Below are 15000 nucleotides of genomic sequence, written 5' to 3'. Positions count from 1 at the left end.
CACTCACTCACTCACTCACCCTTTATATCTGTCCACTCATCTATCTTTTCTACCTGCTTCTTTCCATCCATTTTTCTCACTAATATTTATCATTGCAGAACAAAATGAATTTCTTTGCGAGCCAAAAAATGAGTCTCTGCTAGTGAGAAAAATAAATTAAATCTCAAATCACTCTGTATCTTCTCTTCAAAAAGTTGGGTAACACACTGAATTTTATATTTCAAAATGTGCTGTGCTAAAAATATTTTAAAAAACCTGAAGTTTGCTTCTGGCGTTAAACAAGAATAATCACAACAGCAAACAAATACCGTCGTAATAGCCTTTAAGTGAGTGAACCGTGAAAAAAGGTTACTACATAGTTTGACAACCGTGCCAACAATCTGCTAGAAATAGCAACCAAATTTCCTAATAGAATCTCATTTTTAAAAAAGCATGCACAATATAATCCTAGATATGAAAGAACGATGTGTTAACCATGGTTGTCTATGCTTGACCATACATTTCGATCAGAGCTATCATATGACTAAACAAACGCAATGGTACAATCACATGGAACGTAATGACAATATCACGTTAAATATGCGCACAAAAGCCATCAAGAACAAACCATAAATATTTATCCCAGTGATTTAGTGTCTCCACTGCTGCAACTGTCGGCTTTCACGTTTATAAAATTTATTTTCTTCATTATATATTTAATACTTTTACGTATTATGTGTGAACGTTTATCGATTTGGTTTAATTAAATACAAATGAATTTACTAATGAACATAAATCTTCACCAAGTAAAAGCATAAGGTATTATGACCTAATGCTAAATAGCTACAGGCAAATAACTATTTTAATCCGTTCGTTTATACACTCTTTATAAACAATTTTACTTCTTCATTTATTCATTTTATATTCTGTCTTTTTAAAAAATATTTTGAGCTAACGTACCAGTTTCTAGTCATCTTATTCACTAGAAATAACAACCAACTCTCCTCAGAACATTCTGAGTCATGTAGTTCTAGCTACATAGCAGGTATTTAGCTATTTAAAGGCGGCGAGCTGGCAGAAACGTTAGCACGTCGGGCGAAATGCTTAGCGGTATTTCGTCTGCGTTACGTTGTGAGTTCGAATTCCGCCGAGGTCGACTTTGCCTTTCATCCTTTCGGAGTCGATAAATTAAGTACCAGTTACGCACTGGGGTCGATGTAATCGACTTAATACCTATGTCTGTCCTTGTTTGTCCCCTCTGTGTTTAGCCCCTTGTGGGTAATAAAGAAATAGGTATGGCCGTGTTTCTTCTCACGTAAACTCAAATGTCCCTACACTTGAGAATAAAATTGAGAAAGACTAATAGTGCAAAAACCCGTTGGACTGTGCCCATGCCTGCGTGGTAGATTTTCGTTTACTACACAGATTGACACCACCACTTTGCTAGACCATTTTCCTTCATTTATACTTTATAATGCAAGCTGAAAACGAACGGAAGAGCTTGTAAGCTTTGTAGAATTTAAATGTTCATGAAATTATGATTCATCAGCTACAATCCATCCATCAGACGCCTTTGTAGTGTCTATCTACCCAGTTCCACGAAAACTCTTGTGACTGAAACCGGAACCACGTGATAGCGAAACAATTTTTCTTACTAATGTATTCGTACCTGCTCTGACATAGATATCTATATTTCACATGCTACATTAATAGACACAAATATACAAGTGCGCGAACCTCTAAACATCACATATACATGTCTATACTATAATGGAAAAAGCTGCTGATTAATTCGGTACGTAACGATTACTAAAAGTACTAAAAGAAAGCAATTATTAAAGGGTTGACCGTCTGGAAATATTTTTATAAATGCATGTTCTAAGAAATGTGTTTCTTTATTTCCCACAAGGGGCTAACATAGAGGGGACAGCACAGCCTGATCGGGGTCAGACACATAGATGAGTATAATTAAAAATTCAAGTGTGGTTATAATGAAATCGAATGAAATACAACATAAAAGACAAAATTACAAACACACAATGAGGTAGTAAAAACAGGTTAAGCTCCGACTCCATGAGCCTGTTCTGCTACCGGTACCTTTTTCTTCAGCCTTATGGCACGTTCACGAGGAGTCTTTCACACCCAGTATTCTCGCTACACGCATCCATCTGTCTTTAACATCCTCTCCGATAGGCATCTTCTCTCGAGCCTCTCTTTCCTTTTCAGGTGAAAGGTGAAGAATCTCACCAACCGGAGATGAAGTTGCCTGTCGTCATTCCTTTCATTCTCGTCTTCCGTATCGCCTCTTTCGCAATTGCTATTACTGCGAGAAAGTAATTCTTACCTTCTTTCGTGAGAAAATCCCTCGGGTCAATTCTTAAAATTGACTCAGACGACAGCTGTACTCTTCTTAAATCCGACAACAGGTGTTCCGTATAAGTCCACACTTCTGACACATCCGAATACTGAACGTGCGGGACGGTTTTCCTATCCTGCTCACTTCTTGGACAAGCCGATGGGCCAGGCTAGCCGTATCTGGTGAGTTTATCCCGAACGGGTAAGGCTCCTCGGTAACATTGCCAGGCCAGAGAATTTTGGAAGTTATCCAAAGTCCCCGGCCCGAGTGTCCTTTGGAACAGACTGTCGAACTGGTTATCATCGAGACCCAGGGTCTTCCCCAGGGCACCATCGTTTCCAACCTCTACCAACCTGCTATAGAAAGATGCGGTCGTACCAAAACCGCTGGCATTACCCGAGCGACGGAACAGTAGGAGGGCCTTACGGCACTTCGTAAAACATGTACCAAACCTCGATCTTCGACGAAAGCAGCTTTCTCGTCCACCGAAACTGGTGAACCTAGGAAACATCCGTTTCGCAAGCGGATACCACACCCGTTCACCGTCAAGGAGAAACCAGAGGTACTCAACCTCAGCGCATGCTTGCGCCTCATCAGCCAAGGCATCCCTAGTCCTCCCTTCAACGGCTTCTGATAGCAGATAGAACGCCTCACAAGTGGAGTCGAGCCCTTCCACAAAAAGCAGATTTGTGTCTCCAACTTGCTCAACTACGAATCAGGACAGGGAACGACGGAAGGCGGTAAATGATGACCGATGCAAATAAATATTGGCCACCTCCGCCCTCCCTTTCAAGGATAACCACCGCCAAGACCAGGTCTTGACTATGAAGGTCAACTTGCACGATACCTCTGCCCAGTTCTTTTCTACCTGGAGGTCAGGGCCAAACTAGATTCCTAGCAACTTAACCGGGCCCTCCGTCCGACGTCCAACGACGCTATTCGAAGGCATCGACTTACTCCTCCAGGTGCCGAGTTGTAAGCCAACTGATTTTTTCCGGTTAATCTTTGCTCCTGCCACTGTCTCATAAACATTAATGGTTTCGCCTACCCTCTGCAGGTGTTCCATCTTGGTCACGATGATGGTGATGTCGTCCGCATATGCTGAAACCGATCCTCCATCAACTGGTTCCCCAGGATGCCACTCAACTTTCGCAGTAACGGCTCCAGAGCCATCACATACAAAAGCGGCGAGAGCGAACATCCTTGGCGACCGAATGCTTGATACAGAACAGTTTAGAAAGAAAGCCGTTCACCCGAACGATCGAGTCGATGTTATCATTTAACTGTATGATCCACCTGAGTATGCCAAGACCCAGCCCGAACTGCGCGAGAACAGAAACCAGGTAGCGATAGTCAACCCTATTGAATGCTTTGGATTGCTTTAAATGGACCAAAGCCCCACCCTTGCCAAAATCGTTACCAGACCCTTCTAGGGTGTAACGTATAAGACGGAAATTATCCTGCATGCTTCTGCCGGTGACTGCACAAGTCTGTGCCTTGCCGTTCAGGCCATCGGCGACAAGCGCCAATCTTTTTGCTAACACCTTGGCCAAAATCTGTATTTAACAGAGCGATGAGCCTAAAATTATCTATTCTATGCCCCTTGTCCAGGTCCTTTCTGACCAGAGCCACTACTGCCCGGCGCACAGATCTGGGATTCATCCCGTTCTGCTGCTAGTTCGCGTAAACTCCGGCCAGTATGTGCCCGAGCAAGTCTGGCATACTTTTATACAATTCGTACGGTAGACCATCAAGACCCAGCGCCTTACTAACGCTGCAGTCCGCTATAGCCTCTATCACTTCCTCAGGTGTGATCAATCCTTCACAGCACTCCGCATCCCGCCCCGAGAAACGCGGCAGCCCGGCGAGGAAATCCGTAAGATCCAACCTACTATCCGATCCATTGCTCCCCACGAAAAGCTGAGCGAAGTGCTCCTGAAAAGTCTTACACATCTCCTCGGGTTCGTTTACCAACTCCCTTTGTATGTTCTCCACCGATCGAATTGTGGAATCATTTCCACGTTGGGCCCATCCAGCGATTCTGATCCCCTCGCAAGCCATTGCACAAAGTCTAGCCCTGACAATACACCCCCATGTGTTTGGCTTCGAGTAGCTGGTTTAATTCCAGTCTCTTTGCCTTCACTTGAGATTCAACACCAGTCGCCATAGCTTTCTCTAGGCCCTCTTAACCAAGTTTCAGTAGCAACAATATCATCTAACTTACGAGACCTGACGTCGTTTAGAAAACGCCCATGCTTCCAGCTCGCCGTCAGGCCATGCACATTCACAATCCTACGTGAAGTGCCATAAGTTTTACCATAGTGGCTTAGCTTATCTCCACTTTGCGGCGGAGAGGACTCCGTCTCCCTTTCTTTTTCGCGGGCTCGTGGAGTCGGGGTGCATAGTCTATCGTAAATTTGCGGTGAAATATCTCATCTAAGAGGTCCGACATCTTTTCTATGGTCATTGTAAACAATATTATATATCTTTTTGTCTACTTTGTAGATTTCGAATCCCTCCCTCACATTGTCTTTTTCAATTTTTTCAATTTCTTTTACACATTTTAAACGGTTCATGAATTCTCTGTTAGATACCCTCACTGCCATATACAGACCCTCCCTTTTTTCATCTTTTCTCTCTGGCTTTTTAGCCTTATTTATTTCTCATGGTGTCCTTTCTGGGGGGGGGGGGGTAATTTTCCTTTTGATTTTGATCGTTTCCCAACCCTCCCCTTCTTTGCTGTTTTCTGACGCACAATTTCCTTTCTGCTTCTCTGGTTTTCTTTGGCCCGCTCTCCTCTCGGTCGTCTTCCTCCTCACCTTTTTCTGTTTCGTTCTTACAATTCGACCGCACATGACCTTTTAGTTCGCATTTAAAACAACGAGGCTTTCTCCCCTCTACCATCACTACTAGTTTGGTGTCCATTACTTCTATAACCTCTGGAATTTTTCCCAGGGTCAGCGGCTCCGATTGTATGAGGAACTTATTCGTCTGTCCCGCCCAGTTTTTTTGCACCTCCACTTCGGCTGATAGCATCGTTATTTCATCTTCCAGGCCTAATACAACCATTGCTACCAGCCATTCTGCGTTCACCTCCGGTGGGACATTTGCAATTTTCACCTTCGAGGTTCTCTTCCCCATATATATATGTGGGGAGGAGCACCTCTATCTCTGTTCGCAATGGCTCCACCGAATACTGTTTCGCCTTCTCGGCCGACTCCATTCGAACGTCTATTGTTGCGTATATTTTTCCACGCTTTACATACTTTACTTCGTGTCGTATCGGCTTTAAACATTTTTCTAGTTCTTTTTCGTTAATATTATCAATTTTTTTCTTTTCTACGTTGTATGTTTTAAACACTATTGTTCTTTCCAGAACGTATGTTTGGATAGTTTGAGGAGGGGCCACTTTCACTTCAGTCCCCTCCTTTGTTAATATCTCTCTGTATCCTTTTAAATTTTCAGTGTTTACTTTCCGGGTTTTACCCCCGGCCACTGCTGCAAAATTCATACGTTTTATCTCATTTGCCGGTTCGCCAGTTGTCAAACTAGCCACCTCTACGTTTCTTCTTACATTTAGCCTCCTGTCTTCTTCCTTTCTCGGTGTCTCCTTGCTCGTGCTTAGCTTTGGCGATTCCACCGATTGGCACTTTCTTAGAGCTTTTGGAGATTCACTCTCCGAAGACACTTCATGGTACTTTCTTGGAGATTCACACTCCAAAGACACTGCTTGGTACTTACTTGGAGAGTCACTCTCCGAGGACACTGCTTCATACTCCACTTCAAAAATGGCACAAATTATATTTCAAAAATTTGTGGCTTACGCCACACAGAAGAGATTTGCTTCTACAGCAAAAAATAATAATTCCCCCGCGCGGAGGAATAAACAACAACTTGCTTCTAAACAAGCAATAAACAGCTTTTTCACAAGTAATAACAACTTTCAGCAACGAACAAAATCTCTCACCTCAATAGTAACACAATCTACGGGCGAGTCCAAACTAAGCAACGAATTTTCTAAGAAATGTCTTTCTTTATTGCCCACAAGGGACCAACGAAGAGAGGACAATACAGGACATATGGGGACATATAACATGTGAATGATATGGGTTTGTACAAATGAAGATGAGACGGTCACACCAGCCCCACTCCGGGATGGTTACGTTTTTACGATTAATTCAAAATGTTTCTATAATTTTTCTGGGTTTTATTCTTTTAAAACGTCCATTGTTCATTCAGTTTTCTGTTTTTCCTAAAAATTAATTCTCAATAATTGTTTCTACTATCACTTGATGTCTTTCTTTATCTCGTCATATTCTACCACTGGGGTGTGGAGTCCATTTCTCACCTCCAGCCCCAGTGGATTCACATCTGATGGAAATGCTTTTTTTAGTGTTTTATATCTTTTTTCATTTATCAAAATACACCTCATGCCTTTATCATAACCTTCTGGTAATTTTACGTTGGTAATGCCTTTCATTTTTGTAATTTTTCTTTCAGTTCTCACCCTGTTGTGCATTTTGTGTGTCTGTGTGTCTGTATCTTTGTGTGGCTGTATGTCTGTGTGTTTACTTGGTGATTCCGTTTTGCTTGTGATGTTTTTTCTTTTTTTTTGGTGAACCTATGGGTGTGTTGCTTCTGTTTGTTGTTGTTATTGCTTGTCTTAATGGGTATGTTTCTTCCTGTGTCTTGAGTGCCAGATTACCTGAGAAATATGCTCTATATTATTGTTAAGTTACCGCTAATGACTTCTCGTCATATCCAACAATACTAACGTCTACACAGATGGCATTACTCCATAACTTACCCCAACTATGCAGTGTCTATTCGCAACTGAGACACTCCACACAAAACTCGAATTGACTCTATGAACAGAGACCTAGAAATTGTTCTCTGTTGGGAATATATCAGTCTTGTCCTTTTCGACATAAAGTAGAAACACTACACATACACCAGGAAAAACAAAAATCATCGTACCACTCGCCTCCTAATTATAATCAGCATTCAGCTAAAGCTCTGAAAAGTATTATAATATTGGCTAACTGAGTGAATACTACTGAGGATTGGACTTGGTCAAAAAGCATCCTTCCCATAGCTGAGTCGCATTCTATCGTTAGTGTTGTTGGCTATAACAAGAATATAGAGCATATTTATCAGGTAATCAATAAACTTAAACCTGTAATAGAATAAATTATCTTATCTTAAGCTATATTAACTTATCCCAGTTGAAGGCCACAGTTTGTTGCTCGGATTTTAATGGGGAATATGTATTATATATTGAACTAGCAGCATAGCCCGGCGTTGCCCGAGTATGTATGAGCCCCTAGTAGGCAACGACTAATCCCAATCTAGTCCTTTCCCTCTAGGGAACGAAGGCGCATGTGTAGGTTGCAATGTCTTCTCTTCACTCCCAAATAACTATCAAACAGCTATCGATAATTCAACCCAACCAATTCCTACCAGGAAGAAATTACATTCGAGACTTTACCCCTAACACCGCCACTTCTGCTAATAGCTGTTGCAGCCGCTAGTTATTCGAATACTTTTTTTGTTTACACTTTCTTTATAACTACCACCCCAAACGTTTTACCTTAAATTTTTGACGTACCCTAAGGGTCCTTGGACGCTACTTGCAAACTCTTGGTTTATTATAAACCGCTTTTGTCGTGTGCATCAAAAAACCTTTTCCATTCGTTTGTTCAGTTTGGTCACTTTTGACTTTTTCGTTGTTGTCACTCACATTGCTGCCCGCTTTTTTGCCGTTTTTGTACATTTTTATACATTTTGGGATACTTACCCCACGTGTTCCGAGAGTTAAAAAGGTCGAGTTGCGTCCCCTAGACAGTCTGTAGAAAATGTGTTGCATATAAAAAGCTTAGATTCTCGACCCATGTCGAATTTAACGATTTTTTTTCAGAACTGGAGGAACTTTTCAAAATTTTCGCTGCGTTAGTTTTGAATTATGACATTGGGCAATGTGTGTGTCAAGTTTCATCAGAATCAGTTGAAAGCCATGGTCAAGGTGAGGGTACAACCTGACAGACACACAGACACACAGACAGACAAACTGCCGTTTATATATATAGAGATTTAATGTTCCCCTTTCTCAGCATAAAGATCTAAGCAAAGAAAAGTCTTTAGAGCAATGCAGAAAAATAGATTCTGAATACCCGACAACGAAAAAGCGAGACGATAACAAAAATGATTAGATTCTCTGGAATTCATGTTTCGCTTGCGAGAAAAGGGAAATTAATATTTACTAGATTATTATAGTAGTAATGGTAACGTTAAGGATAGATGGTACCTGAAATAATTGTTTTGACCACAGTCACAAGGATGGATATTAGATGGGAATTGGTTAGCTGATTCAATCAACGCCAGTAGTTTACTGGAACATTTTATACCGATCCTATAGGCTGAAAAGCAAAATTGACATCAATGCGGTTTGAACTAAAAATGTTAAAGAGCTGCAGGTTATTTTGCCAACTCGCTAATGATTCTGCCAATCCAATAGTGTAAGTAGCTGAAATAATCTCTCCTTAAATTGATGTTTAAAGATGGCTTAGCTGTTGTAATCTAACTGCTAAATAGACTCCCTAAACTTTGAAATATTTTGTTGGGGGTTCGAAGATGCTAATGAAACTGCATGTAAGAAACTATAAACTTACATGTTACTGCTACAGTTCGTCTCTGAAAGAATTTTATGAAAAATAACAGGGTTAAAGGTCTATGGTACAACTATGCAAGGATTCAACTTCATATATCTATTGTATTACATATTTATACAAATCAATAGATCCTAAGTACTACAGAAAGAAAACAAGATTTAAATAGAATAGTTAATTGCAAAGTGTAGTCAATATGGTTTGGTCCGAGTGGGGTTTTGGCAAGTGTATAAAATCATGTGTAAAAATCTGAGAAGTCAAAACAAATAGATTCTAGGTGTTTGAAAGACGAGAAACTAGAGAAAGACGAGAATCAAAACAAATGGTTAATATTATTGATAATGACATTGCATAGAGTGGTTTAAATATGACACTAATAATTAACAATCATGCACGGATAGCTAAAATCGGCGGATTGAGCTGAATCCGCTAGAACTATCCAGTACCACGAATGTCTTCATTAGATATAGAGACCCAAATTAATTCTCTCTCTCTTTCTATCGCCTCTCTCATTCTCTCTCTCCTCTCTCTCTCTCTCTCTCCTCTCTCTCTCTCTCTCTCTCTTTCTCTCCCTCTCTCTCTCTCTCTCTCTATTTCTATTTCAAATGGTTGCTGCCCGTTTACCTCAACTCTAAAGCAGTCGCATAAAGAATAATAATTATACAGTTGATTTCTAACTTTGGACTAATGATGAGAAGAACAATAATTTCTTTTATTTGCAACAGGGGCATCACTTGGAGCGTACATCACAAAGATAGGTTACAATATGTGCGGAGACATACATAAGAGTAAGTGGTGGGGCTAAGAAAAAACAAAATGAAGATGATATGCAGTATACAAAATATATGAATGTTCGGATAATATATTTGTCCTTATACCGGAGGCTATCAATGTAAGGCTGACCAAGGATTCAATATCTTCCTGACGACCAAGCGTAAGTACTCTCTGCCAAATGTTGCCGATCTACAGGCACATGCTTAGAGTAGTTCTATTAACCATATTAACCGTTTTTATGACAGTCACCTACCTTTTGAAAAATTCATTGCAGGATCACAATTCCATTTCCACCCTCACCTTCGTTTCCAAATGAGTCTTGAAAAATCTCGACAAGAGCTTGATCAAAGAATAAAGTATATGTCCTCAATCCTTTCAGATTCATCCACCACTCAGCTTCTTTCGCCATAGACTCCAGAGAGAGGAGAACGGCATACCCAGTCCTATTAAAAGAAGGTGGTGGGACGATTTTCATTATAGACTCGGCCGATAATCCTATCTGTCTTACATGCTACAATATTAGTTCAATATAACTTTACAAGTCAGTAATACTGTGGAATTACTGATATTTGTTGAAAACGAAACCGTACTACACGAGTGCATACAGATCGGTTTCAACATTCTGCTCACATCTCGAACAGACCTGTATGACAGCACTTCCGCATATGAAGAATTTGATCTCAGACTGGCAGTGTTTCTCAGTAACATTGCTTGGCTAATAATTTCTAGAAGTCAGCCAATTCGTCTTCATTTCTCCGAGGACATCATCACTCTAATCACTTGTCCTTTATATATTGTTAAAGTGAAATTCCCAGCGACTGCATTACCCGACTTATAGAAGGTTGTGAGCGATTAACAATAATACACAGGCTCGACACTCAATCTTGGCCTTTTCTTCACACAGGACTTCAGATATATCAAAAGTTGAGTTGTGGAAACAAGTGTATTACAAAAAGACAGTGCATATTCTAATCGTCCAAAAATTGCTGAAGGTGTCGTAGTCTCACAGTGCAAGTCTATAGCATCAGTAGCTTTTTAGAGGGCGCTGATGAGTAAAATGCGTCCCTTCGGTTAAAAGCAGAAATATAGACGATCCAGTCTGGTCAAACGGAAACCAGATTGGAGCGTCTTCTTTGAACGATAGGTCGTATTGTTAAAACCTATTACTGAAACTTTCTGAATAAATAATACTGAGAAAGAGTTAGAGAGAGAGAGAAAGAGAGCGAGAGAGAGAGAGAGAAAGCGAGAGAAATAGACAGACAGACAAAAATGAGTGGACTTTCTTTTTTATACAAACGAAAGAAATACAATAGTAACCTAACAAAGAAGACGAACGAAAGATACTTGTTAGTAGCTTCAATCATATACACACGTAGATACACATACATGTGTAGGCACACACGCAATTGTATATTATATAAATATGTGTGTGTGTGTGTGTGTAATGTGTATATATGTTCTTAATAATTCAATATGTATACATACATATATATACACACACCACACACGCACACACACACACATATATATATAACACATACACGCGCGCGTCTATATATATATATATATATATATATATATATATATATATATATATATATATATATATATGGTGCGATTTTGTACCAGACAAAGAGAATTATTTTTTAATTCTTCTTTTAATTTTTCTATAAATCTTCCGCAGAACTTCAGATTTCCCTTCTACTTCAGTTGATATCAACTGAGACTAGCTTTTGTCTGATTCATTCCCCATTTATATATATATATATATATATATATATATATATATACCCAGGTATTTCTTTTTTGGTTTCTTCTGGTATTTCTATTTGTGCGTCGTATTGCAGACGTTTTCGAGGTTATACTTTTTTAAAACAGTTTTCGCATTATTTTTGATAATATTCATGTGTAAGCATATGCATATATGGAAATACACTTCGTTGAGTATTCTACACACACACAAACCCACACACACAGACTCACAAACATACATACATACATACATACATACATACATACATACGTGTGTATGTGTGTGTGTGTGTGTTTTAACTTTTACCAGGAATTTTTTTTTCTTGTTTCAGCTCAGAGCTGCGGCCATGCTGATGCACCGCCGTTTTGTACAACACTGTTATTACGAAGAACCTCATCTAATGGTGAAGAATGGAGTTTGATATAGCTACTCTCATTTGCACCTCTTGCCGTGAGGTAGGTTCATCTGGTACTCTCGACAGGAAGATGTCCAGCTTTGATTTAAAAACCGCTACATCTACTCTGTGCAAGTTGCTCAGACTCTTTGGGAGAATATTAAAAAGCTGTGGGCCTTTGAAACCCAGGCAGTTGCAGAAGCTGGTCCTGAAGCGTGATGGCATTGCTGGGATCTTTGGCTCTATGCAGTGTCGTCCCGTTCTAGCATTGGTGTAGCTTACAATGCCAAAATTTGACACAATTCCTTCCAGGATCTTCCATACATATATTACAGCTTACCTCTCCCGTCATCTCTCCAGGGAGTAAAGTCTTAGCTGTTTCAACCTTTCCCAGTAGCTGAGCTGTTGCAAAGAGACGATCATCTTTGTGTATCTTCTCTGGATTGCTTCAAGGTCCGCTGTTAATTTCACACTGGTGGGTGACCATAGCTGTGAGAAATAATCCAGGCGGCTGAGGACGAATGTCCGCCAGAGGACCATCATGGTTTCCTTATCTCTGGTTCTGAATGTTCTTAGGATCCATCCAGCCAGTCGTCTGCACTTTGTCGCCATCCTGGTAATGTGCACTTGGAAAGAGGTATCATCACTCATGTCGATACCCAGGTCCCAAACAGACTTAGGCTCTGGGATTGAAATTCCCTGTGGACTGGTGTATCCTGTAAGTTTAATATTCAGTTTTGGATGCTGGTAGCGCAGGGCCAGGAATTTTTCAGCAATAAACTGCATATTATTATCCTCAGCCCATCTGTAGATTGAGTCCAACTCCTGCTGCAGGTGTGCAACATCGCTGGGGTTCTGTATTTTCTGCGAGACTTTCGTATCGTCTGCATAGCTTGTCAGAGTGGCTATCCGGGCATTTGAGGGCATATCTGAGAGGGCCATTATAAAAAGCAGTGGTCCCAAGACAGTGCCCTGCGGAACACCGCTCACTATTTGTGTGTTCATAGAGGTGGCTCCATTAACCACTACTGCCTAACTCCTATCTTTCAGGAAGTCATGTAACCACACTCCAAGTTTTCCAGCTATGCCGAGGTCACGCAGTTTGTGGCATATCATACCATGATCCACCTTGTCAAAAGCTTTTGCAAAATCAAGGTAGATTTCATAAAATTTTTGAAAATTGTCATCAGAGTTTTTGAAAATTTTTCTGAAAATTTTCATCAAAATTTCTGAAAGTTTCTTGAAAATTTTTACCAAAATTTTTGAAAATTTTTTGAGAATTTTCATCAAAATTTTTGAAAAGTTTTTTCAAAAGTTTCATCAAAATTTTTGAAAAGATTTTTGAAAATTTTCATCAAATTTTATATTATATTAATGCCCCTATGTATACTGTGGAGTATTCCGATGCTTTGAAATATATTGAGTGAATATGAACACTGACCTTTGAAATTTGTTCTCTATTTCTTAGTTATATATATATATATATATAGAATTACTTCAAGCACACACGCACACACCCCTTCAGATTCATTTGTTCGTGTGTATGTATGTATATGTTTACGTGTGTGTATTGTATCTTTCTTCTATGTTTTTCTTCTTTCAGTCATTGGAAAGCGGCCATGGAGTGTTTTATATGAATGTGGCGTCCCCAGTACTTATTTCTTGAAGCCTAGTCCTTATTCTATCGGACTCTTTTTTCCAAAACAGGGATGAGAAGAAACCAACACCGCTTGTCCAGTGTTTGGTGGGAGACGAAAACAAAGTCACACAAACATAGATAAATATATATATCTTTGTGTGTGCCTGTGCATGTGTGTGTGTGCATGTGCGTATGTGTGTGTAGTTTCCTTCATCCAAATTCAGCCACAACGCCCAGACCATAGTAGAAGACATTTGCCAAAGGTGTCAAGTGGTGGTACTGAACCCGAAATCATGTGGTTGACAAACGAAGTTCTTACCACGCAGCCATGCAGCCACACCTGCCACTATATATATATGCTTATGTGTGTGCATGTGTGTCTTCCTATTTGTTTACGTGTGTGTAAATGTGTGTATGTTATATACATATAACTATATGTATATACATATATACATATGTATATGGGGAAGTATGGATAGATTATGTATGTATGTATGTATGTATGTATGTATGCGATATAAAAATATGATGCAATTTCAAAATTATAGATATTGGCGTCATCTCTGATAAGACTGATATCTTAAAAAATTATAACCAAGATGTAAAACGAATACAAAAGAAAATATGTACAGCATAAACATAAATCTAAAATATATTAACATTTTTCCCGAAACATCTCGGAGAAGGATATACATATGTAACATACCGCGAAATCAAAGTATAAAAGGATCAACAAAGAATGCCAGGTTGTAGATGAGATAGCATGATAATGAGATCAAGTTGCTCAAAATCATCGTCTCTCACTATCCAAGACAAATTTGGGAAAGCCCAGAGAGGACATCAAGATAGAGTGACACAGGGGAGATGGTTAGAGACAGCGGTTAATGAAGAAAGTGAGACGATCAGATAATGTGAGTGCAAGATATAGAGCCGGAACCAGAGTGCAAGTTGAATGTGAAAAGAGAAAAGACTTTAAGACATGAAAGAAAGTATGAGATCAGAGGCCAAAAATTAAAATAACAAATAAACAATTTAGGATCTATGGCAAGGAACTTGTACGAGATTTAGCAAAGAAATTTTTTCTTGTCTTGAAAACAAGAGTACAAAGAGAAAGAACAAAGAGATAAATAATACATAGCTTACGACAAAAATCTGCAGCGAAGATTGGAAGATCAAAAACCAGAAGAAAGAAATCAATATACGTACTTGAAGCAACATTGTACCGTATTAAGTTGAATATAGCATTTATACGTTATAAATATATATACAAACTTATAATGGCGCTAGATATAATATGTTACCTCAGAGAAAACACTGAGACTGCTCAGAATTTTGAATGCAGATCGTCAGACATGCTGTTTGAAACTCATTTTGTCTCCTCAGTGACGAACACACCATGACATTTTGAGATGAATCGAAATATATACGATAAAAAATGAA

The sequence above is a fragment of the Octopus sinensis genome, linkage group LG4 (genome assembly GCF_006345805.1).
Source record: "Octopus sinensis linkage group LG4, ASM634580v1, whole genome shotgun sequence".
Classification (NCBI taxonomy): Eukaryota; Metazoa; Mollusca; class Cephalopoda; order Octopoda; family Octopodidae; genus Octopus; species Octopus sinensis.
This window is presented reverse-complemented; position numbering follows the sequence as displayed.